Consider the following 27,759-nt stretch of genomic DNA (forward strand, 5'->3'; position numbering starts at 1 on the left):
TCGCTCAAAATCTCGATCAAATCGATTCAAACACAACAGCTGGCTTACATCACTAGCAAACGAGGCGAGCCTTTGATTTATCACAAAAACAGTAATTTAAAAGTTAAACCTTTTTGCGGTGACACACCCACGCCCCGCCTACGCGTCACCCGATGTTAACAATGTCAAAAAAACCGGTTTTGTATTACGGATTTACTCTGCAGTTGGTAGTTTAATCTGCTAAATTGTATCAGCAAGTCTTTTAATTGCGCTCTAGTATATTTGAGGTTTTTTGATGTGTAGTCCCTAAGTCGATCGGTAACCTAAGAACGGGCAGCAGCGCTCTCTGAAAAATGTCAATTTTTTAAACTACGATCTCCAACCCGCCTGCCAAGCGTGGGGATTATGGCAAAACCCTCCACTATAGTGGAGGAGGCTCATAGTCCAGTAGTGGACTATAAAAGGCTGTTGATGATAATGATGATATTTGAGGCTACTTTGTAGCCTGTGGCTTGTGTTGTCTTTTGTCTCGCATTGTACTGATTCGTTGGAATTAATTTGTGAAGCATTTGTCACACTGGATGCGGTCTGCGGTCAGGTCAGATGAACGCACCTGTCAGTTGCTAGGACTGTCAGATCGCATTAATACAAAATGTATGTAGATAGAATGACAATGTGTCCATATGCATGATGCAGGCTGCCTTCACTTTGAACTGATTTTGGCAAATCATCTAATTTATGGATTCTAAATAGTTGCAATTTAATTTTCTCTACTTTTTTGGTGTAGGTTTCTCCTTCCCATCTTCATTCGCATTTTTTCACTCTATGGTGTTCCAAAACATCGTATGTAAACATCCGACAATGTTCTAGTTTACTCAGTCTGTTGTTTTTAAATTCTAATCCCATTAGAAACTGACTTATATGGTCCCTGATCCAGTGCGTAGGATCAATGTTACCATAAAGTGGAAATCTGTATTGGTGTTTCCAATTTTATTTACCTTAACTGAAATAAAAACACACAAAGATCAATGTAATCTGAATCCATTGTATGTTTTTCTCATAGCTAAATTCATTCTGATTGATTAAAAGCGATGGGAAATCATAGTCATATTAAGACTGTACGATGTTAATGGACTTACGTCTTACACACACTATTTATAAAGCCTTTTTGAATTATAATATGAACAGCACACATTCATTTGTATTGCAAAGTCCCTAGCACATAATATTTTGAAATTTCCGTTACCCATTCTCAAACACGTGCAAAATGAAGTTAGAATTAGCTACGGTCAAAGTGATAACACCTTAATTCTATTGCCATTGGCTGCTAAAAGCCTCTGATGGGCACTAAGGAAACATTGTTGGAACAATAATCCTGCTTATCCGCCCTAAAAGGCTTTGAACAAAGGTTTACAAACCAGCGACAATCATAAAAGAGATGAATGCGATATAAAACGCTACTAGGGCTCATCGCGATGTAGGGCTGCCAACTCTATAAGGTATTTTTTGTCAGAATATCTGGCAATGACTGCGCTGGTAGGGCAAAAGGATTAGGAGACATGTAAAGGCTTCATAAGAGTAAAACTAAGTTTTTTTATTGACCCTATATTTGACTAGACACTTATTCAATAGTCTATCTATACAATTAAAGAAATTTAGACTTTGACTCTTATTGAGTAATTTTAACTTGACAAGGATTGCAAACTCGGTCTTCAATTGCGAACTGCTTAGTAAGTTATTTCTACTATTACAAAATTGTTAGACAAGGTTCAACTAAAAATAACTAGTGGGTTGCGTAATATGAAAATAACTTATTTATATCTGGGTCAATTAGCCATGACTTGAATTTCTAGATTATCCTTTACGATACGATACGATACGATAGTGCCGACCCAGCCAGGACGAGGCCTGTCCCGGTCAAACCGGTATACCAGGGGGCACGATTTTAAGGAAGGACACGCTCTGGGATGGGAGAGGACGGCCGACTAGCCGCTGCGTCTTTTAAACCGCGACCGGTCGACCACAACCAAGTAGATATGCATCCTGAGCCTGGTCTAGGAAAATAGGTAAAGACGGGTTATCGTTGATAGGACTGAGCGTTGGTGCGATGAGTTGGGCGGTCCGGCCTTTGGTGTGACTGCTTGCTTATTCTTAATTTGTACAGCTGCTTGTCTAGCTTCATTGTTCCGTCGATGGCTGCGGTTCTGGGTTTGGGTCTTCTTCGCTGTCTGTTTCTTCAAGATCGAATATTTCTTGAGCTGCTTTTCTTATTTCTTTTTTATCTAGTGCTAATTGAATCCACTCGTTTCGCGTTCTTCGGTAGTATTTTAAGTCTTGCTTTAGTGTGTCCTTCCAGGTGTATATGGGTCTGCCAATCTTCAATCTTCCTGCTTTATATCGCATAGCGCTGTGAAGCACATGTGGTTCGGATCGTCGTAGAATGTGGCCGTAATAGCAAATCCTTAGGAACTTAATTCTCTTGGTTATTGTCTTGCCTTGCAGAAGTTGGCGCACTTTTCTGTTTTTAGGTGGATTTTTACTATAGCCCAACATTTCTTTCAGAATGACACGTTCATATTTCCTTAACATTGAGCGGTTTGCTTTGGTGATGGATGCGGCCTTTATACCATATGTCATTGTTGGTTCGATGATCATTTTGTATAGCAACCTGGTTGTTTCCCACTGCATTTTGGTTTTTTTAATGAAGGGAATAAGTGCTTTGGAGTTTCTTACCCCTTGCTTGCAGCGGGCCCTTATTGTGTCTTTCCTACTGTGTCCTGATGTTATCCAGATTCCCAGATATTTCATCTCTTTCACGGGTTGTATACTTGTTCCCTCCGCTATTCTAATGAACTGCGTGAGGTTTGGTGGGTTAATTGGGTCCCGGATGAGGATTTTTGTTTTTGTGTCGTTGATTTTGAGTCCCACTGTTAGTAGAAGATCTTTGAGACTCGTAAAAATTGTTTTCAGATGACTTAGTTTCGTCCCTAATATAATTAGGTCGTCGGCGAACGATAGGCAAATGGGAAGCTTAATATGCGAATCTTGATTTAGCCGGAGTATTTCTATTTCTTCTTGAAGGGTTTGAAGGACGTCATCTATTACTATAGTGAATAAACGGGGTGACAGTGGGCAGCCTTGCTTTACTCCTTTTCCTTTGGTGACGAACCTGGTTTGCTGCCCGTACCATTTGATGCATGTGGATTCATTCATGCAGGCTTTAATGATCCTATTGGTCAGGGTCTTATTGGTTCTGGACACCAGGATATCTTTAAGGGCATTTAGGTCTACATTGTCGAAGGCTTTTTCTATGTCAATTGCCATGACGTAAGTTTTTGTGCCCTCTCTCCATTTTTCATCAATAATTCTTCGAAGCGTAAAGATGTGGTCGTCTGTGGATCTATGCTCAAGAAATGCAGCTTGGTAGTTACCAAGGCTTTCCATCTCCTTATCTAAGCGATTAAGGAGGAAGTTCGCGTATATTCTGTATCCGGTATTACATACCGAGATACGTCTGTAGTCACCGATGCACTGTGGATTCTGTTTTTTCGGTATTGGGACTTGTACGGTCCGAGTCCAAGCTTCCGGGACTATGTTATAATTCCAGGCGTTATATAGATGTTCGGTTAGGGCTTCAAGCAGTTGAATAGGTATTGCTTTGAACAGTTCAGTTACTACTTGGTCCGTTCCTGGCGCAGTGCCATTTCGCATTTTTATAATGATTTCTCTGACTTCGTCGTTCGTTGGCCCATCCGACAGGTCATTGAGGTTTTCGTTTTCGTAAGTTTTTATGGGGGCTCCTTCTGATTTCGTTAATTCGTTTTCCCAATGACATATAGGTATATATCTGTTCTTTTTTTTAAACTTCTCTGTCGTTTTAAACCTCTTGTAATATCTGTACGTTATTTTCATACGTTGTGATGGGTGTTGTTTATTAAGGTCCTTGAAGAAATTTTCAAATTCGCGTTCCTCGTTTTTTCGCATAATAGCTTCAATGTTTTTGCGACATGTTTTTAGATTTGCCTGTGTTGATGGGTTTGGGGACAGTTTGTGACGAAATTTGGCTTTTAGCAGCTTGGCTAAAGCTATTCTGTGTTCCCTCGATATATTTAATTTATTTTTGAGTATGTTATTTGCGGCTGTCTTCATGATATCCATTATGGTATCCCAGGGTAATAGGCGACAGTTGTTACTATATTGGGTTTGCGTTTTCATAATGTTAATGATTTCATTTTGGTATTTGTCACAGGTATGTTCTTGCTGTAGAAGTTCGTAGTTCAGGTGCCTGTAGTTAAAAGATCGGTTGCTGGTCTTGATTGGCTCAGATTGAGTAGTAGCATTCTTATCAGATTCCAATTTTCCCTTACCTTTCGACTCTAACTGTCCGGCGATAGCCTTAGGGTTGTGTGTTGTATGCATAAGTTCGCCCACTATCAATTTGTGATCTGAAATTTTCTTATTGGGATGTGTTGTGCCTATAATCGATTTGAATTTTTTCTTATTGGCTTTCGTTATTATATGGTCAATTTGTGAGATTTTATTTCCGGATTTCCATGTTTTCTTGCAGCTTTGTCTACCGAATGAAGTTTCTATGCAGAGTCTCTCTCTTCTGACGATATCTATGATGATATTTCCTGTGTCATTAGACTCTTTGTGCAACAGGTTATTTCCTACTTGGCCAGTTTGTAGAAGGTCGCGTACGTCAAGTGAACCTATATGTGCGTTGAAGTCTCCTAAAATTATAAGGGTGGCCTCCTTTGGCTTTCGTTTAATTGTTTGTAGGAGACTGGAAACAGTTCCCGTCGCAGCTGATGTTCTGTTCGGAATGTGAGTTGTTACAACAAATAACTTTTTCTCGTTACTAGTTATGGTGGCGGCCATGATGTTGGGGAGGTTTATACTATCTGTTATTTTAAGCTGAGTATTTCTCCTTATTGCAATTGCCAAGCCGCGGTTTTTGTTTGACCCTGATAATATCCAATGGTAATTTTTTGACTTGTAATTGCCGTTGCGCATGTTGGTCTCTTGTAGACAAGCGATATGAACGTTATGTTTGTATAGAAAATTATCTATGTCGTGTCGTTTTTTGGGGTTCGCTGCGCCTCTGACATTCCAGGTACCAAATCTTAGGTTTTTCGGTTCGATGATCGTCTCATTAGTTGTTGGGTTAGTATATGCGTTGATAAGGCGATAGCCTGTGTCGTCTGGGCATTCTTCGATGCTCGCGGGTGTGTAGATCGAGCTGCTTGATTGGTTATCAGATTTTTGGCTATTTTCAGTCTGAGTAAGGTCTGTGGCTGGTGATGAGACTGATAATTCTGGATTTAAGTCAATGAGACTGTCATAATGGCTGCCGTCGTATATAAGATTGATATTTCCTACTGAATCCTCCGGGATTTTTGGCTTGAAAACTATTTTGGAGTTGGTAAGAGCTTGATGGATATTGACGTTCACTAGGTAGAGATTAGCTGCTGCTATTATTATGTCAGTACCGGCCCATTCTCCGACGTTGTATTGCTTGGCTATATAATCGCGATATTGTAAGTCTGTAGGAATAGTATCCGTCGCATAGAAATTGCTGGCAATCGCTAACCTCATTGTTTCATCTGCTTGGTTTTCTTCGACATAGCGTGCGAGATCCTGCCTGACTGCCTTGTGATCAAGTGTGAGATACATTAGCTCATTGATTTGGTGAGCTATTGCCCGGTACAGGCAATTTCCGTCGCCCGGTATTTTGAAAATAGAAGCCTCCATTCTTTTAACTTTGGTTCTTTGAGCTGTGGAAAAGGGCTTATAACTAAAGAGTTAGTATCTTAAGACTAAAGTGAATCAACTAACTTTGTATTGTGAAAGTAACTATTCAGTGTCTTTTGTTTTTTTTTTTTTCCTTGGCAAAAGTTTTATGTGAGGACGCCTCTTTTTTGTAATTATACTTTTGAATGGATACAGCTGTGTGCAGATGTTGCTGACCCTTGGGTTTCTTTTGTTTATATTACGCAAGGTTTCGCTTTTGTTTCTGTGGGATAATTTGTGTGCGTTTCGTGGGAAATTTGTTTTAAATGTGTATCTTCTGTTGTTAGTGCAATATTAGAATTAGTTATTGCTTTTTGGAAACTTTTTATGGTGACAAGATGTTTGTTTGGTTGACCTTTCCTGGATATGCCTTTGGAAAGTTGGTGCAATGGGTTTTTTTTTTGGGGTCTCTTTTTTTTTTTTTTTTTTGTTTGAATGTATTTGAAGACTTTACATCTGTAGGGATACAGTGGTTTTTTTCCCCCTGACTATTTATTGTTTTACGGCACAAAGGTCCGTTTCCTTGATATTAAATTGGTATGTAAAATGAGAAGTAAATAAGGGCTACTAGTTGTTATCTTTAGTTAGCAAAGTAAATACTGAATCTACCTAGGTACTATTTATAAGAAATGCGCCTCAGATTTAGCTAGGATTTAAACACACCGCTTTTGTTTTTTTGCGACTGGGATTTATATTGACAATAAGTTGTGCGCTCGTATGCGCGTTAATTTTGGTATAAACAATGTATACCTAAATATTGTTTTTTTTTTTTTTTTTTAAGTTTTTGAGTAAACACAGTAGATATTGGTTATGTCAATATAGAAAAATAAGGAAAGATCTCACCAGGCTTCGCCGATTTAGCTGATTTTGTACTCCTTTGACTTAGGTGTTGCTCTGGTACCTGGAGGCTTTTCCCACTCACTGTGTTGGCGGATTTTTTTTTCCCTATACCATGTATTAATTTATTTAATTTAGTTTAATTTTTTTTTTTTTTTTTTGGAAGAAGATTGAATATACAGTAAAAATATGTAATTATATTATGATAAGTACATATGCTGCGATTTTTTTTAATACTAAATTTAACACTGGATGCTAGTTCTGATAAAAGTATATCAGATTATTTGCGATTTTAGTTTTAAATTTGGGTTATCACTCTTGTAACACTGTTACCTATTAGGTATATTATTGAATTTTGATTTGTTTTCGTGGGATTCTCACTATTGTAACACTGTATTGAATTTGTTTTATATTATTTAATTTTTAAATATTATTTAATTTTGGTTAGTTTTCGCTTGATTATCACGATTGCAGCACTGTACGAATTATCTTAATTAATTTGATTTGTAGTTATGTTATTTTTGATCACTTTGTTTGTTGGTTTACGTTCCACGGCTTATAATGCACTTTGGGTTTACGACCGTTTGTATTATACGCGGTAGGGCTTTGCAAGTTGCAAGGGTCTTTTCGGGTCGGACCGTCTGGAGCGCACGTGTTGTGCACGTCCACTCTCGAACGCTGCCCAAAAAGGACCTTCTGAATTTCTAGATTATCCTTTGGTAACTTTTTTAGAATGGTGGACCCTTCAAGCTTATTACCGGTTTGAGCCAGCGACAATTTCCACAAGGTCAAGGCGTAAGCATAGATCTCTCTCACTCAAATCGAAATGTCAGCATGAGCGACAGTGACAGATAGATCTGAAAATACGGAAGTAAGAACCATTATGCAGATGATCTAGTTAAAAAGCCGGTTATAAGTAATTAAAATATGTATTAAATAATTTCTGTGTCAAGGTTATTATCGTCATAGAGATAAGTGTCTCACAGATACAGGGAGGCTCTTTAGTTTGTATTTTTTTTTCTTCAATTTTATTTATGACTTTCTCTTGAATCTATTGTAGATAGAATATACAATTAGCACAGCTTAATGCCTTAGCAACTGATACACGGCATGTGTGTGACGTACGAAAAATCTTTTTTTTTTTAATTATTTTTATGACATTTCCCGTTGAAATTTTTAGAATCCATGGGACTTTATTTGCTTTATTCGATAACCCTATCGCGATGCTATCTCTCAGTTTTGTCCCGCACACATGTAAACAGCTGTCGGCGCGTCTGCGCGCACGCATTGTGCTGTCATAATAATTATGTATCGCGAAGCGCTAAATATTGCGGGGCAGTTACGACGTTGTTCGCGGCGCGCGTTTTTGATAGATTGTAACGATATCGCTTACTTATTAGCTATTGAATTATTTAGTAGTGTTTGTATGCAGATAGTTGTAATCGAGATTGTTGATGATATTTACGAGAAAAATAAGATCTTAGCGATAATTCCCTTAACATTGTACGATGTAGAGTAGCGTGGATTACAATCGTAATCGTTAGTCGTAAATACCATAAATATTGTGGCACATGTTTCGAAAACTTTGCAATTAATTCTTACACATCATTATGAACAGACCAAGATATTACTTATTTTATTTAAAAAAAAATCGGAATGTGTACGTTTTTTAGTAACCATGTTATTATAGTGCTCTTTTGAAACTAGCATTCGATAGGTATCTAGCAGATAGAGCGCCTTCACATTAGGGCGTTAGTAGCGCGACTGCAGCGCGGCAGCTGCTTTTTTATAATGTCACATAGTATGTTTCGGCAGAGCGTCTGTCGCGCTGCTAAATCGCCTAAATGTGAAAGCGCTCTTATTCGAATTTCAACTAAGCCTTTGTTGCTAATAACTATGGAATAATTTATCTTTTGTAGCAAGTGTTGTGTTGATTTTCATTCGTTTGACGCGGCGAGTCCGTGTGTCAAGCGCACGCGAACGTCAATATTTGACATCCGCGGGCTCTTCCCGCCTCACTTCCTCTGTTAGTCAGACGTCAAACTGGGCTGGGTTCCGCGGTCAAATAGAAAGAGCTTTTCCTTAATGGTATAAATACTTTTTTTTTTCAAATTATTGACATACGTACTACTGAGGGTCAGTATATAAGGTGTTATTTTTTATACTGATCATACTTTACCAACGCATCTAATAAAATCATACAAATACAACCCAAGTGTTTTTAAAAAAAAATTCAGGCTAGTTTTTGCTTTTACTTTTCCTAACAAAAAAAAGATATTATTTTTACAACCATCCTGTCTTCACTCACTGCCTCTCTCTCTTTCTTTACTCCTTTCATTCATACGAGTACGAACAATGGCCGCGCGCATTCATTCAACGTTCACACACATAAAGGTTAGATTACACTTAACCTACGTTACCAAAAATTATCACTCGTGAGTATGTACGATGTTACGTCATGTTAATAGGTACTACGCGCTGGGAGAAACAAAATCTAGCCACATAAGTAGGTAAATAAGTGTATTTTCATTAGTGTAATACCGGGGGACTTTTCCAACGAACCGAGGCGAATCATCCGCGTTAAACTAGAAATTTAAAAAAGGATAGAAATTGGAATTCAATATCTACGGTTTCGTAATGCCTACGCAATTTATTTAGAGACGTAATAAAAAATTGATAGGTACATACCTATTACTACTTCGCTTCGCGTCAGTGGAAATGCACCCTAATATTGAATATGAATAGGTGTTGTAAATAAAACTCACTGATCAATTTTCCTGGTTTTAATTCCTAAATTATGATTTGCCATCACACTTTAGATTCATTGATTTTACTTATTCACACATTTACCTATTTTGAATGTTGTTATTTAAAGTTCCTAGGTTATTATTACACTAATCACAATACATTTTGAATGTCAAGCCTTTGTTGAATGTTCACGTAAACACTGTCTTGCACTGTCTAATCTAGCCACGATCGAATTGAGGTAATGCTTCCGGGCTGCACACTTGCTTGCTGTTCACTAGACACCACGTCGGATGTTGTATTTGTATTCACAATTCGCGCACTAACTTTTTTACGGAAAAAGTCCCTTTCGCGTAAACAAGCACTCATCTGTCCAAATCACACTGTAGGTATGTACCTAGGTAGACTTCCGCAATATCCATCGATAGAACTCGGTCGTGGCCCTCTGGCAACAACTCCTTGATAAGGCATTCCGTATTTTTACGCAAAAGCCGCCGTCTGCGGCGCACGCATCTGGGTACCGCCAGCACTGTGCCGGTGATTGAAATTGAAATCCAGAACTTCGTCCTCGAAGCGCACGGGATCTCGTCAAGTCAGGATACGGCTGCGCTCCCTGAAGCGCTGCGCGGCTCCAAACAAGCAAGGTGTGAAGGTTTTCGACTCGTCAATGTTTCTCGTCGGCCAGTTAGTGTGCCCGAAACATAATTTCACCTGCGTTTTGTTATTTATCAAGCGCGGCATTGTAATAACTCGCACACACACACTGCAATACGTTTGGGCACAACATTGGACTGACTGGGACGATTGTTTGTTGTTGCGCTCCCGCATGCCGATCGGCGGCTCGGCGCGGGCTGTGGGCGCGGAGCGACTGGCAGCGATATCAATATGGCCGACTCACGCGGCGCGGCACGTGGCAGCGGTCGTTGCCCTCGTCCGGCTACTACGATAGTGCGTAAACGAATACACACCGCGCTCAAAGGATGATTTATTTTTTATTTTTTTCGAAACATTCTTTGTCGTTTTACTCGAAAACTAGCCTGAATTTTTTTTTAAAAACACTTGGGTTGTATTTGTATGATTTTATTAGATGCGTTGGTAAAGTATGATCAGTATAAAAAATAACACCTTATAGAAGAACTGTTTTTGTTTGCAGATAATTTTCTAAGCTAAGAGATATCATTTTGATTGACTGTTTAAAAAAGCTCTATAGTGTGATACTTTTTTAGTTAGCACGTCTAGTTTTACAAAGACTAGTCATTAAGTTCAGCCACAGGACGCCCATTGCTGAACTGAACATATGCCATGCATCCAGCTTCATAAAGATTGCATAAAAAGTTTACCGATTCCGAAATTGAATCGAATTCGAATGTTACATAATAATTTTATTCCAGGCACTGAACTAGCATCAGCCAAGGCCAAAATAAGTATCTTTTGGATAAATTTATTGTACGGAACCCTATGTTTACTTTGTCGATGACGCACCTTAGTCCTGTGGCCGTGACCCGCGGGCTCGCCAGATACATTAATCTTTGTCTCTACGCAGGTCACTGTTTGCTATTAATCAGCATACAGTATCAACACCACATCAGGCTTTACAGTTTTGTTGCAAAATATCTCCTAACACCCCGACATAAGACACAGTGTTTATCTTTAATGCTGAGTGTACGTGAGCTGTAACCCAGTTTGTTTGGGTGGAATTACCATGTGACGCTTTTTGACATGACACATGTAAATGAATTGTCATTGCACCACTAATTATCTTTTATGGAAAAAGTTATGACATAGAAAGTTGATCGATTTTTCCTCACGTAGCGTGTGCATAGAAATTAACGTCCTCGTGTGTAGGATAGAATAGAAGGTAATTCTCTTGCCGTAGAAACCAGTCAAAGTCTAAAATTTCTTTATTGATAGCGCTTGCAAGAAGTAATACAGTAGAAACCTCTCAACCGTGTCAATATTATAAACTTTCCGCTTTTCTTCGCTGTTATTGTGATTTGAATAGAGCATTCAATTCAATGCAACCTCTTTTAAATTCTATACAAGTTGCATTTCTCAAAATTGTCCCAACTATTTCCTTGCCAAAGCATCACTTTCTCAATACGATTGCATACTTTATGTCAGTTTCGTGCGGTGATAAAGCACAAAAATGTGCTTTGCTCTGCAATCCTCGATGTGGTATGAGATCTTGAACCCGACAGTTATTCGGACATTTATGAATCTGTTTCACAAAGTTGAATATTAAATTCCATATTTTACAAAAGCTTGAACGATCGCGGAGCGTCTAGGCTGCGAGAGACATTTTATTTTGAGTTTTGACTGCGCACTGGAATATTGAGGTATTGCATTTTGATAGATGTCATTATTTAAACGGAAGTTTATCACGATCGTATTATCAATTTAAGTATCGTATCGTATTTACATTTAAGTAGGTACCCAACACCACGATTTGTGGCAGAAATGCGAAGAGTTTATAGAGTGAAGTATAGTTAAAAATATCTGGTGTTAAATGTGTGGTGCATGTGCATATTGTAACACCTTTTTTTGGCAAGATTGAATACTTACCGATTTCCACAAACAAACATTCCAACGGACCGTAAGGTCACGTATCACAAAGTGTACAGTATTTCCTTTGTCACTTGATTGTGTCGTTGTTAGTGATTCACTGAATTTAGATTAACTTCTATTAAAAATTAATTACGTTGTTTTGGTAAACAGAGCAATAAATAACCTCACTTTTTGAATGTCTCCGTTTGACAGATCAATGCGTTACGTTTCATTCTTTTAGTAAAAAAAAAGTGTATAACAAAATTAAATGTCCAATACTAAATTTTTATAAAACTTAATATTTAGGCTCTTTAATTTAAATTCTAGCTATTTACAGTATTTTCCTCAATGTTTATATTAAAATAACATTGTAATGTATCTTGATCGATCATGGATTCGGAACGTTCTAGAAATTTGACATATTCTGAGTGAAACGAAACACACAGGTGACGTTCAGAAACTTGCTTGTTTGTTATTTTTTTTTCTTCCTAAAGTTTAATTATTTAATTAAATTTAAATGAGAGAAGCAGTATTGTGAGTTCTCATATCGAAATTATTCAATAAGAGGCTAGTTAAAACAAGTAGCATTTATTGAAAGTAAAGATAAAAATTATACAAAACTGCTTGATATTGTGATTTGTTGGAGTGACAAGTTTTCGAACGAAGATTTGAGTCACGGGTGATGACCGGCGCTTTTTGGAGGGCCCTTGTCTTTTGCTCTGCGGGCCGCGGTCGTGAACAGAAGTTTTGTAGTGTGTGGTGTTGTGGCATTCTGAGTCGGCCCTAAATGTGCCCTTTCCCAACTCAAACGGGCAGGGCACGCATTATTATTGTGGTCGAGATAAGGGAATTCCGGTTGGACACCGAAATCCCGCTGTCCGCCGATTTCGTGGACTCACTGCCACGTGCTGAATTTTATTACTGAAGATTGTGTGTGGTTGAGCAGTGCTCGGTGGCGAGCCTCTGCGCTGTTGCTGTCTGTTGTTGATGTTGCTGATGTTGCCTCCATAGCAGGAGGTGTTTGGCACCGGCTGTCCCGCAGTGCCAGACGCTTGCTGCGCCCGACGGGTGCGGAGGGGGTTGAGCCGAGTGGTGATAATAGCGCGCTAATCTTAGTCTGCACCTTAGTCTAGTATTTTTAGTCTGTACCAACCAAACGGCCCAACGACCCATCCCTTTTTTTTCTCTTTTTAAATTTTTTGTGTCAACCACAATAAATTGTTATCAATTTAAATAATTATTTTTATTTTGCTCCGGCAAAAATTTCTTATTTACAATATCAAACTGAATGTCCTTGCTTTCGTTGCTTTCATATCTCATCTATGACTCATAGCACAATCCTTTGAAACAACAATAAAACGCTCCACAATTACATAACGTGGAATCCTTAACCCTTTCACCAAATCCGAGTAACCCACAAACTGGCATTCCGCTCACGAGCGATAAGCGCCCGCGAGCGAGCGGAGCGATTGTATCGCTCGGTATCGCTCGTCGCGCCATCGCGATTGGCGTAAAGAAGCCGCCGGTTTGAGGTTGCCGCTCACGCTCGTCGAGCGATAGCGAAGAACGAGGGATCAAGTGAAATCTCAATGAGAGGTTTCTTAACCTAATACTCGACAATGGTCAACCGTGAGTCCGTGACACATAAAGTTGTCTTAACCTCCTGACCGCCCTAATATCATAATCAAATCCGCCCTATACATCATATTATGTTTTTAAAGCTACTTGAAGAATCTTGACTAAATTACATAAAAAGATGGTGAGTTGTTTGAACATTAATTGCCCCGTCTTATAAAGTCTCATTTGGTATTCATCATGATGATAGTTTATATCTCATCTTGAAAGAAGTTGAATATAAAATTTAAAAAGTTAGCAAGATTTTTTCTAATGGAGAAATGCTTTTACGATGCGCAACAAATCTTAAAGACGAATAATGACCAACTAATTAAATTCACTTACAACCTTTAACTTACATCATCATCGCCACGCATAAACAAACGTCGTATTTTTCTCTATAATTCAATTTACTTTCGCCGCAGACCTATCATTACGTGCCATTGATAACGTGCCATAGAGCAGGGCCCACATGGCCATAGACCATTCGCCACCCAGCGCAGCTACCGCGTGGACAATTTATAAAAGCTGACCACCTCCCGCCCACCCATTCAGCGGAATAGAGCTGGGCTTGGTGAATATGGATACCGAGTTTTGGTATCGGTTATTTTAGCTTGTAAGGCCTATCCTATGTTCAGCAGTGGACTTCCTATGGCTGAAATGATGATGGTAAGGAAGGGTGTTGTATGCAAATAAATAGGTAGATTTCACAAAAGAGTTAGAATGTGCATTTCTAATTCAATATCAAATACTGCTTATTAAAAGCTATCTATGTTATTTATGACATTCAATGATATCAAAATTAATTTAGATTTTGGAGCTTTAATCTTAATAGGGCTTACTGATTTATGAGACGACTTCATGTTCCAGGATCGATGAGATGCATTCTTACTATCTAGAGGTACAGAAACTCAATGAAAAAAACTTTTATGTTTTTATTATGTAGTTAGAATATTGCAAGCTGAATTAGTCATATTCTTACTCGTAACAATTTTCTCAAAGGATACCAAATACTGGTACCAAATATCCCATCCAATACCGGCTCTAACCGCGATCGAACCCGCGACTGCAATTAAAGGACGCCTCAGGACCTTTCGGTCATTCGATACTATCTCGTGACCCGGCGCCGCCTGCGCTCCGTCTGTTTGCAACACCAATCCGACGTTATTAAGCAAATTACCACTCTATTATCATCCAACTTAGAACGCAGTATTAAATGCAGTTACGACTTTTTACTGCGGAGTTTATTTCCAACTTTAATATAATAGCTTAGGGTTGAAAATAGTTTAATGCTGTGTTAGATATAACAAAGTTGTGTGTTTGTCTTAACTGTATCACGAGCTACCCGCACGCTGACCCAGGCTGGTCATAGTTAAGGGCAAATCTAAAATATGGTCCGGAAATAGAATGGAACTTGTAAAGCAATCGCAATAATGTATTGTTATTGCTAACCGTTAAGTATTGTATCTAGATCTTTTACTATACTGAGGTATAACACTCGATTAGTCATCGGGAATTTAGGTAGTTAATTTATTTAAATTATTGTAGGAATATTTTAATGAAATTATTTTTTGATTAGGCAGGAATAGGAATGTCTTGATTGACAAATTGCTGAAAAGATAATGGGGAGAAATTACGGAGAGCCTTGTTTATAGGATGGGCTGATAAATAAACTTGTTTACTGCGCCTTTGGCTAAAACATTAAATATCCAAATATTTACCGGAGTAAAGTATCTTAAGTGTAATTCTTACTCTTATTTTGCACTTTCTTAACCACCTAGTTACCATTATCAACTCTGCCACACAAGTCCATTGAAGCTTAAGTTACAATTTTATCATTAATATGTATGCTGCAGTTTTGCTTGCGGCAATAAAATCGAATCGTACACGTAATGCATGCAAATCGTGCTAATATTAATTTACAAAAAACAAACATCAGATTACCCACATCGAAGCTAATCTCATTAATATTTAAACAATAGATAGGTTTTCATAAGCATCCCATTTCTTACACAAAATGACTCATCTTCTTTACTGTGCTTGCATAAACATGCGCGGACTGTAATTACGTCGCATGGTATCACACAAAACTGTAATCAAGACTGAACTCTAACTGGTTTAGAACAGCGTCCAAAAGCAAATGTTTAATTCAACTTATCCGCTGTTTTTCTTTTCCAAATCACGTCCCAAGAATAAAGTCGTAAGTACAGTTTTGCCCCTATTAAATTGACCTGTATTGCGAAGTGTTAAAGTTTAATTTAGTTTGATAGCCGGTAAGGTTCTCTCAGTGCACCCATTCAGACAGCTAGTTTTGACTCCTGGGGTGGCTTGTACATTGTTCGCGAGCGTGACACCGTTCTATTTACGAGGCCCTCGTACAGGTGTATCGCGGTACATGAAATGTGGCTTTATTGTTCTTAATGGGATGCAGCTATTCGATCGTGTAACCCGTGTGGTCAGTTGAGGTCAGAATCGAAAGTTAATGTTCCACCAACGCACAGTCTGTCGACTCTACCATTCTACATATCTCTCTGTAATCTTCTCTTACCATTATTCTACCTTTTAAAACGTTTTGATGTTAGGTAAGTACAATGTTTAATACATGGAAAAAATCGTGTTTTTGTAAAAACAAGTGGCATTATGACAGATTACTTTTCTGATACAGATTTGTTACTACTTCTTACTTCTCTCGACTCTACATATATGTTTCTCCACCACCTTTATATGTATCTTTTTTGGATGTGATTTAGATGAAGCGAAACCCACGAAAGACAAACGTCCAGTTATTACATTGAACTATTTTTGTTGTTTCTGAATTTTATTTTTTGCGTAATTCATAATCGCTTATTCCTTTTTTCAATAACAAGGTCTTAAGCTAATACATGCTTAGACATCTTCAAATGAACTCTGACAGAACATTACATTATTCAGTCATCAGAGTAACTACTCGTACCTATAGTAAAATAAAACTTCGACTAGGTTGCACCATCTTACTTGAACTTTGCGAAACGTCAAAAGTCTGTCAAACTCCATACAAAAACTTCGGTTGTCGTTATAGTTACGGTTAAAGTTAGGTGGTGCAACTCAGCATTAGACTTTACTTATACCGCGCAGCATACGGCTGTAGCATGCGCGTACGCCGCTATTGTACGTTCGTCCGCACTATTAACGCGCGATTTATACGGGCCCTCTGCGTCGGCGCTGCTTTTGAATAACCCCATTTTTATGGATCAGGCTGATTAACACTGCTGCATTGGTTATGATGATTTATTTGTTTGAAAATAATACAGAATGTCTTTATAGTAATTAGATTAAACTCTAAATGGACTCTGGATAAGAATATCCTTCAATTTTTTTATGCAGAACTAAGCAGAACTCCTGATGTTAAGTGAGATGCAGTCTAGAATGGTACATACTTGTCATGTACATACTCGTCTTGAAGAGGCCCGGATTGTAGTCGGAAAGATGCAGCAGACTGTGAATTATAGTTCCTAGCTGTTCGTAATATAAAAGAGTTAGCGAAGCGCTTAGTGTTAATTTTCGACAAAGGTACATTTTTGGAGCATATTATGGATCGTGGTATGAGTCCCAGTAAGAGATTGAAGCAGAGTTCCTCTCCTCTTCCCACTCTGTAGCTTGTAGCTGTTCTTGAAATTCACAAAATTCTTCCTTTCAGAAGAAACAGTCTTTAGAGATATTTAAAACTTCTGCGAAATGGTTTCTATACGGGTCTATACCTACCTCTTTCCTTCCAACAAATACCTCAGTAAAACCAATCTGCGTTCTGCGCGGTGCATGTTCGCGTATTTATATGAACGTCCACACTATTGACCACCGATTTATAAAGGCCGGCGCCGGCGCAGGATTTTGAATAATTACAAACGTTGCGCCCGCGATTTATGCAGATGTCGCCACTGCTGCTTTATTGGCCGATTCGAATGTCCAACGGTTTCATTTCGATATAGTGAAGTAATTAAGGGAATATTTTTAAAGAGGAGTTGAAAATAGTAAATGTCCCTGGACAATAAATATCCTTGGATAGTATAAAGTAAGTAAATACATATTAATTTTCATGATTTTAAATTTGTTAAAAAATATTTTTTTTTACTTCGCATAGAAAACCACTACTGTTTCAATATGGCGACCGTTATTGTGATGTCCTAATAGCTAAAAATATGCTCTTTTGATTCATCCAGAAATAGGAAAGTTATTTGCACGATAAATCTCACTAACATACCGATGAGAGTCGAACCCGCAACCCATTCTGCAATAATGTTGTCGTCAGGTACGCCAATCATTATGCTGTCGTCAAAAAGGCTCAGTGGGGCTCAGTGAACAATTAGCATTACAGAAACATTCGAGAAGAAGTACCAACTATGGAAGTGTTGAATTTATACAGGATGTTAAGATAAACGTGGGGCACTGCAAAATATACCTACACTTTGCCACTTTTATTATTCAGCTGTAGATGATGGACAAACAAATAAAACTGTACCTACATCGAGGAAAATACTATCATAGAATTACGTTCTACTCAAATAAAATGTATGAAACAACAGGTTATTTCCTCAATTTCACTATTGGGCCTTTTTACAGATACATATCATGTTTAACTTAACACCCTGTATTTTCGCGGAGTTGGTGGTCACTGTGAGCATGCATTTTTCTGAACAAAAGTCAAAATATTACATTTCGGACGGCCAAATACAAAGTGCCGAAGAATTTGTGAATCTCAAGGAATCCGAGTATCTTGAATCATAAGATTTATCGGTCATGACATTTTTCTCTTGAAAAAAAGACATTAATTCGATTTTAATTTCGCCTAAAATAAGGGGCGAAATTAGCTAATTAAATGCACATCAATTTTAAGATTCCCGAATTAAAATAGCCTACAGTGCTGGAGGGTTATTTGCGTTGTATTTTTGAGCTGTATTCCTTTGCGATAGAGTTGAAAGTCGCAGCGTGTTTTGTTGTGGCTGAGTGAAATTTCGCTGGTGGTCCGAGCTTGGGCGTCTGACGTAATGTATGAAAGTTACTGTATTTAAGGATCCTCCGATTGTGGGTTCGGTAACGGTATAAATAAATAATACGGTACACTCTCTTGTTATTGTCTAACGAAGCTTGGGATTTTTATTTTCAAAAATTACACTTACAGGCATACCCCAAAAATAATTAATGTTAACTGTGTCTTTTGTTTAATAAGTTCTTGACATTAAAATATATATTAAAATTTATGTTGTAAAGTGACTTACAGTTTACATTTAACGAAAAAAGTTATAATAGGGAAATAACAATGGATGTTTTCTAGAGCTTTTTTAAATTCGATTATGGTGCAAAATCTCAAACAACGCATAGCTACTTACTAATTCTCTATTCGTAAGTACATGTACCAGTTGTCTGGAAGATAACTATAGCTTTCAGCGAGAATTTTTTAAACTAGCTTCTTGTTTTACTCCAACAAGAAGCTAGTTTAAAAAATTCAGCAGATTCTTAAAGCTTCATGATTTCCATTATAATATACCTATTTCAATACAAAATGTCTGGTAGAGCCGCTTAAAATTTAATAACGGTGAATGAGATGTCACAAGGCCTGCTATTCCCTCAATTTACTACATTCTACGTTAAAGAATCCTATCAATGAGATGCCTAACTATAAACCGCATTGAAATCACCGGCGCATTACGTCGTTTATAGCAAATCCTCGCACCGACAAAGTACACTAATTCCGGTTTTACGCGCCAACTCAATCCGCCATGTTGTAAAGCGGCTTCCGCCATTTTGTTTTTACGAGTTTAGAGGTCACAGAGTCCTCGGAAGTGATTTAGTTTGGAATTTGAGCATTGTTCGGGATGTTCTGTGGTTTAGTGCGATGCTAGTCGTACCAGTCGTACTTATCAGTTCTTCGGACAATCTTTTTTGATTGGATTGTCCATTGAATAGAAAAGCTTGACTCCTGAACCTTACTCTTGGTGTATACTAAGTAAAATGGATTTTGTTTGGAATCTTATATTCTTATGACGATGTAATGAAACAGCTTAACGGATTTTGAGAATTTAAACAATTACATCACGTTACAAAAGCTTAGGTACGTACCTTTTTATAGAATAAGACTGAGTCTGAAATGAGTATAAGGTCTAACAGGGTAGGGCGCACGTTCTGTAAACTCATGGTTTAAAGAGACATTTACAGACTTATTAATTTTAAGATGTTCTGTAAGAGACATACTATAGGTTTATCTTATAAGATAGCTCACACCTTAATAAGCTTCTCAGTAGAAGGCATTTTTATTTCTCCTTCTAATTAGGCACTTAGAATTTATGGGTCCAACTTTCAATAGACAGTTACGGGTTTTTACGTAATAAAATTCACACCTCGCAAAATCCTGCAACGAGCCATTGATTCAGATAAAGATGTTGTCGAAAAACCCTTTGGAAAGTGGCCTTTTTGAAGTTTCTGGACAATAGGCTGTTAGGACTCAGGGTGGGTGCAGACAAGCGCAGCGGCAGCTGTCCTTGGTTTTAATTAAGGATATTAGGTATTTTCAAACCACCTTTTGTAATCAATAACAATTAACACCCTTCCTAGGAAGTAATTTCATAATTTGTAATTGCCCTCATTGTACTCTCTTCATTAACAATCTTACGCCCGTATTCACAAACGTTGCTTGCTTAATTGAAGCAGCAAATCAAACGCACAGCATTGAATAGAGCTCTGTGATTGGTTCATGTGTCACCCTGTGCGTCCACGCGCACTATCAGACCTCCATAGTAATGTTTGTGAATACTGGCGTTAGAAAGTTAAATACTTCACTCAGAAACTAATAATTTAATAATATATTTACAGGTTGAATACATTTTGATTGACTATCTATAATAATAGCAAATGTGTGACATCTTTTTGTATAATTTGTTACAGGTAAGTAGGCAGTTAATGTCTATGCGAAGATAAGGGTTCCTTTAAAAACGGGTAAGCGTAGTGTGTGCCTTATTAATTGTTTGTCATCTGTTGAGTTGGCTGATTCTGTAGAAGTAGAGAATTTTAGCACGAAATAATAGCGCTGTTGCCGTTTCTATTTATTGTGCCATTTATTTTTGGCCCAATCAGTTTTGTCAGCTGTAACACAGTTGTACAGAGTTTACTAGAATCTTTACTTTAAGCAATTTTAGCTCGTGTGCACCATCCCCTATTTTATTTCGTTTCAAAATTGATTAGTTCACAAAAAAATACGGACGCGGCGCGCGTATGCGTCGCGCGCAAAAAACGACGCGCGAGTTCGCACCGTTTGCGCGCACGCACCAAAAACTGACCGATTTCGGAGGAATTTAGAAATTAAAATGCAATGTCAGCGTATCGACCGGTTTCCAAAGAAAATGGCTACTTTTTGTCCCGGGTTGAGAACGTTTGAAGGCAGTCTGATTGAAACAAAGGTTTAATAGTTAAAGGAAGGCCTTCGTGGTATAGCGGTTATAGAGTTGGACCATAGATCGGGTTTCAGGGTGTGATATGAAACAAATTTAACACTAAGGTTATTGATTTTTAGGTGAAACAAATTTAAATATTTACACGAAGGTTACGCTTAAGACCTCATTACAACCCACACCATGGAACAGAAATGAAAATTGAAATCCTGTCTTACAACACCGTTACCCAAAACAAAAACCCCATTTTCGCGCGTTTAATGATTGCTTTTAAACCTGGCCGTTCATAAATAAGTAATTATTTTTACCGCCTATTGTCACTGAAAAATTAAATATGTAGAGAGAGAAAAAGTTTGGGCAGTTGCGCGCGCGACTGTCGCGTTGCGTGTCGCGCGGCGCATCGTAATGAGGGTACTTTTTGTCGCGCGCGCGCGTGGGAGAGTGCGGTGATATATCTCTAGCTTGTTATTGTACTTCTGAAAGCACAAATTGGATAGTGTTGGTATGAGGGTTAACAATGTAGATGCATAATTTTGAAGCTGTCTGATCACTTGGCTGACTGTTTTATTTTAGACAGGATATCGTGTCACGTGTTTGCTTAAAAGCAGAAATTTTAAATTCGTTTGATTTATGATTTTCTGTCACTAAATATGCTTTAGTTGACTTGGTACTCGTTGCTTAAACTTGAAGCATTTTAGCAATATTCAGTTATTACATGCAAGTAGATACTTTCGCAGTTATTTCTTAGTATCAAAATGTCCTTCACAATAATAACGATGAAATGCACAATTTCAAAAGAAATCTTTATACCGCAGCAAGATGATCCAGTTTTCTTTTCAATCACATATTAGCAACACCCGTAGGTACATAAAAATTAAATTCGACAGCTTTTAGGCAATACTACCACGACCCCTACAGAAATTTAACCGGTAGCTACTTAAATCAAATCGGTATGCGTATACATTCTAAAATCCTTATGCGAATCGGAACCCTAATGGCTATGACACTACGGATGTTCTACCATACAAGTCGTTACAAAAACCACTACGGCAACGGAAACGCCAGAGGTTAGGCCTTCCTAACACAGACACCTCCAGGTATGTCAGTGGTCCAGGTCCGGTCAGACCGAGGGGCGCCCCGGTTCGGGGAACACATCCTATTGGAAATTATTATGAGTGCTGCGTACACCATGGGAGCGGGCAGGGCTGGCGAGAGCGAGCGGCGTGGGAAGTCGCTTTTTTGCGATGATGACTAGTGTTTTAAATAACATAGATTTAAATCAAAATAAAAAAATCAAAATCAAAAATATTTATTCAGTTTAGACCACAAGTGTATGATCGAATCAACGCTGAAAACTTTTGTCTGATGTAAGAAAAGTTTGATGGTATTTTTCGAATTAATATCGGCAACGATTTAATACATAAGCCCTCAATGTAACTGTTTGTTGACCCAAATAAAGAGAGAGAAAAAAAAGATCTGATTGACATTCTTTCAACAGAACCCAAATTCACTAATTGCTATTGCCACATTGCAACCCAGTTAGCACTTAATACTCAAATAATAAGGACTCTTTGTACCTTAACTTAATGACTATAAGTTTGTAGCAACTACACAAAGGTCATATCCCTGTTGTCTAGACTATATGAATTTCCATTGACATTTGTCCTGTAGTGGACGGTATTAGGTTGAAACGATCTGACGCTATTTTGTGACACTTCTCTATTCGGGAAATTGATTGCAGCAAAATATATAATTAAATGCACTACTGTGTCACCTGAAAATCTAAACTATGACTCCAAACTATCTATCTGAGCTAATGAGTGGCGAATAAAATCATCAACGACATATCTTCGAATCAGTCTATTTTCTGCCTCTGGCAACCCTAGTCCAGTGTGCACATGAGCTGGGAAGAATGTTGATAAATGCCCTCTATGATAGCTGTGCACCTTTTTGCCTGATAACGGGAGATAAGGACGGGTGATGCGTTTGTTTCACATTCGCATGGATTAACAGTGATTAAGGATCCGCACACAAAGTTATGTCAAGCAAAAACTTATAGTAAGTAGTTTGTTTATGATCATTCACATTGACACTTGAGTGAAAATTGAGGCTAGTTAGAAAATAACTATCAGGAAGTTTAAGGGGAAATATTGACGGCGTCATTTACAGCGTCATCTAGTCCATAAGAAAAGCTTTTACCAAGGCTAAATACCAGGCAAGGGATATAAACATACTTAAATAATTTTGTAATATACAGTTAACGTTCATTCTGGATCAAAACCTGAAGGTTGATCCACTATAACACCTACAGGACCTTTAATTAAAACAAATGATTAGAAAACTCTTAACTCCACTATATTACCTTAAATACGCAGAAATATGGCAAGAAAATACGTGAACTATCATGAATCCCCTAGCCCTACTATGCAGACATCCTAAACATCCGCAAGCGATGGCTTTCCTAGAGGCGAACGCAATCAACAGCTAAAAATGTTAACCGATGAGTGCCAATGTCAATTATTTGAAATGTCCCTTTTAATGTGAGAAAACCAAGGACGCTCGAGGACTCCTTGGTCATAGACTAAGTATTGACAGAAAAGTCTCTGAACGTTTTAAAAGAAGAGATAGCAGTAGTTTTGCTACCATTTATGAACCATCGTAAATTGCAAAGAAATGATTTAATTTTAGTATAGTTCTAGGCATTTCAAATATTATTTGATTACTTACATTGTCTTATATTCTTCAACACATTGTCAGATATGCAGGACAAGACCTAAATTGTCTTCGCTGATTTGTTTGGTACACAAAAACTCGAATCTAGATTTAGTTTTAGGGTTTGCATTTTGCAACCATCACTGTGACTAGGACATCTCTACACCGCTTTACTTATGTTTTCAGTTTTTCAAAAGCATTATTTTCGTAGTTACAAGAAGTACCAAAACTCAAGGCCATTTGTACCTAAAATGACAAGGATATCTCCGAGTCTCTGAGGGACATCTAACTCTCAAAGAACAACACTCCAGACTTTTTACTGACAGTATTTCTCTAAAGTCAAGGGATCTGTCTCTCAAAGGCCAAGTGTCTTTATCCACAAACCACCCCTTTGAAGGGCTTTCTGCGCTTCTATTGATCTGGATGCAGTGGACGCGCATTCCCGCACGTGTTCGTTTTTGCCATTGGCTCGGATGACTCAAATCTCGGCTCGGCTGGGCGCGCGCATATACCATGGCTGAGGAGTTATTGTGAGTTCGATGGACTCGGGTTTTCTTCAAGTTTCCACTGCTTTCGTTTCAAATTCAGTAATACTTCTCTAGTAATAAGTAGGAATCTCTTGTAAAAGCAGTTAAATTCGTCCTAAAACAGATTTTATTGAATTTTGTTATCATATTTGTTCTTCTGACGTTGATATCTAGTGGTACTGTTAGCACCATAGAATCAGAAATGAAAGAGGCCTTTATCTAGTAGCAGACGTCATTCGGCTGAAACGAACGAACTGTTAGCACCATTTTTTTGTGATAAGAAAGCTAAGGTCCAAACATTGCATTGCATTGAGTTTTAAAATTTTATTATGTAGTGGTATGTTATAAAATTGTTCCTGTAAATGCCTCTACATAGTATGATTTTGTAACATTTTTCAATATCGCACTATGTAAAAATGGCGATTTTTTATCGACACGATCTAACTGGCTTTTTCCTAAGCTATGTTACACACGCTAATGCGCCTCTAGCTATGACAATCACCCGGCTCGTCTTGTCATGTCACGACGCCTCACGTACCCCGCACAATTAACGCTTTTCGACGTCTTACTCAGCTATTATCGTAGTATTTAAAACTGTGTTTTTGTTTTGAGTAAGCTTAAGATGTTAAAGTGCTTCAACTCCTTCAAGTTTTTATGTATCAATTAATTTAATACTGCAATTCTATTGTGTAATATAGTTGTACAATTTTCATCGTCGACGTACCGTATGATGACCAGCCACAAGATCGACAGACGGCCTCATAAAGGTGCTGGATGCAGGCCGCTAGCAACCGACCAATCTGAAAATATAATATGTATTCAGCAGTGTGATTGAAATGATGATGATGACTCATAGTATTAATTTCATCCAATAACACAAGTATACCTAGTTGTCTACTGATGGCCGATTGCCTAGTTCCCTTTTTCGATCCAGTTAAATCAAGTCCCATGTGTAGGAATAGACAAGATATTTTTACGAGTATGTGTCTATCCCTGGGGATCTACTTACAACGTTTCACGCTCTCTTTTGCTTTGTCGCTCGCTGTAAGGCTACAGAGAAAAGAAACTTGCTTTATAATGTAGCCACTCTTTGATAACAACTGATAAAAATTTCATACACAAAATAAAACGCAAAAATGTTGTCGACAAGATGACATGGAATTGAACAATAAAATCGGCGAGCAGTCGTGCGTTATCGGTTTTACTTGTGCGTCGCATCGCGACTTGTATCGGCCTTCTGCTATGATAAGTACAACTTGTACCGTCTCCAAAATAATTTGCTTCAGATTTTTGGTTACAAAAATATTGAACTTGTAAGAGTTGTAAGTGTAAGTATTAATAAGGTTTCAAAAGTTAATTTATGCACCAAAAATAAACCGCAAGACAAACGCTGTTATTAAGGATTAACTTTGTATGAAATGATTGAGTGAATAACAAAGAAAAATCTAAAAAACAATAAAAATACATATATCAGTACTGTAATATTTCCAAGGCTTGCACCATCTTATTTTAACTTTAACAAACGTCAAAAGTCTGTCAAACTCTATACAAAAAACACCGGTTTTCGATATAGTTATTGTTAAAGTTAGGTGGTGCAACTCAGCCTAAACCCCGTTTCAAAAAGAACTCTTACAAAAAATTTAAAGAATTTATGAGTGTCATTACCTCACACCTCTTATTAAAAGCTTTGATGAGGCACAATGAAGTACTGATTGCGTCCATACATTACTTGCATTTAGTGCCTCCGAGAGTGATTACCTTAAATCCTTTATCACTCGGGATGACGTCGCATCATGATAATTTCGCATGCCACTTAACAGTTTACGCTGATGTTGAGGGTTTGAATGATTTTATGTTTTTCTGGATATATCTCTGTGGGACAAGAGATGAACAGGACAAAGGTGGATTATAAATAAACTTTTTTGTGTTGTTGACTTTTTAGTGATAGTGATAAGTTGGTGTTTGGACTATTCGTTTAGACTTGTGCTTATTGGTATTGTGGCGTATATTTTCACTTTTAATTTTACTACTTTAGTATTTGTCTTAACTTTGATTGTAATGCTTCCTTTGACCATTATTTTGTTGTGTAGGTACTTACCATTAAGTCATATTTTTGAAGAAATCAAATTCTGATTTGCTTAGAAAATCATATAAATCCAACTACATTCCTGTTCATTTTAAACTTTATCTCAACTAAAGGAACTTCAAAAGGACGACCTTGGTTGCATGAAAATTTTAAAATGCGTGTTTCACACTTTAACGTTACGCCGATGTCATTAATATTAACCATCCTATAACTTATTCATTATACCTGTTGACAAATTTTCAGTTAATACACTTTTATTTTATTCAGTGGTGTAATTTGTTGTTCATCTTGACCATGTTCCACATTAAATGACGGCGATAATTGATGCTTAATATAAACATGATTCAGAATGAATCAACTATAAACGTTACTTTCATGGCAGTTTTTATAAAGTAGTTCTGTTTCATTGCTTTCTCTACCTAGTTTCACGCAAATAAATTGACTACAGTGCGCAGGTTTATTTCTCTACTAGCTTTCCGCCCGGGAATTCCGGGAATTTTGTCTGTCACAGAAAAACATCATCGCGCGCGTCCCTGTTTCAAAAACCGGAATCTCTATACCAAATTTCATCAAAATCGGTTCAGTGGTTTAGGCGTGAAAGCAAGATTAGTATAGATTAATATAGAATAGTGTATAGATTTTTTTTGAAATTAGACTCAAATTCAAATTCTTATTAGTAGGCCCTTTTCAGATAACTTATACACGTCCCAATAGAGCTTGCTCTACCACCACTTCGGGACAACATATTGATTGGTGCTAAGAAGTGGCTGCTTCAGCCACGATCTTAGAATTTAGAGTACATTTTTGTGGAATTATGAAATATCTAAGAGGCAATTAGGTTACTTAATCCTTACAGACATTTCCACAAAAAAAATTGCTTTTACAGTTCATTTGGGTCGACGGCAATTCAAAATTAAAACACTAATTTGTATTTGCAAAGGATTCGTGCGCCCATTAATTTAGCTGGAGAAAGTTTGGCAAACAAATAAACTAAATATTAAAGACAATAATGAATTCGTACAATGCGCACTTCGTACGTGCGCCGCGTAAAATGGAAACGCGTAAATCAATGCGCGGGCGCCGCAACGGACGGGAATGGAGAAGGACCGTAATATCGTTACGCCATGAAGCCAAAAATATGAATATTATCATTATTCTCGACGTGAAAGTCTGAAACTGGCATTTGAAATACGTAGATCCTAATTCTATATAAAAAAACGTTTAGAATCAATTCGACAAATTTCTATTTTTGTGTTTAGATTGATCTAATTATCAGTTGGTTACGTTCTAAAATAATTTAAAACGGTTACTTGTCCTGAAACACATAAAATTAAATAAAAATTAATATTCATGGTCACTCACAACTCCATTATTTATAACGGAGTTTATACCATGTAAGTACCAACAAAGATTTTGAGGTTTACTGCAAGCTGTTACACAAAGTTTTTTTCTCTTTGAATTCCTGATCTAGATGTTACAAGTTATACAAGTTTATAAAAAGGAA

At 37.6% G+C, this 27,759-nt stretch overlaps 1 long non-coding RNA gene across 1 annotated transcript in view; it reads right to left on the reverse strand.

Annotated features, from left to right (window-relative positions):
* Positions 1-27,759, reverse strand: part of LOC135076370 (uncharacterized) — a 120,656-nt gene that overhangs the window by 52,128 nt on the left and 40,769 nt on the right. Inside the window, exon 3 of the long non-coding RNA XR_010258248.1 lies at positions 24,894-24,969. This is a non-coding gene — a long non-coding RNA (uncharacterized LOC135076370). The remainder of the gene's footprint in view (positions 1-24,893; positions 24,970-27,759) is intronic.

The sequence above is a fragment of the Ostrinia nubilalis genome, chromosome 11 (genome assembly GCF_963855985.1).
Source record: "Ostrinia nubilalis chromosome 11, ilOstNubi1.1, whole genome shotgun sequence".
Classification (NCBI taxonomy): Eukaryota; Metazoa; Arthropoda; class Insecta; order Lepidoptera; family Crambidae; genus Ostrinia; species Ostrinia nubilalis.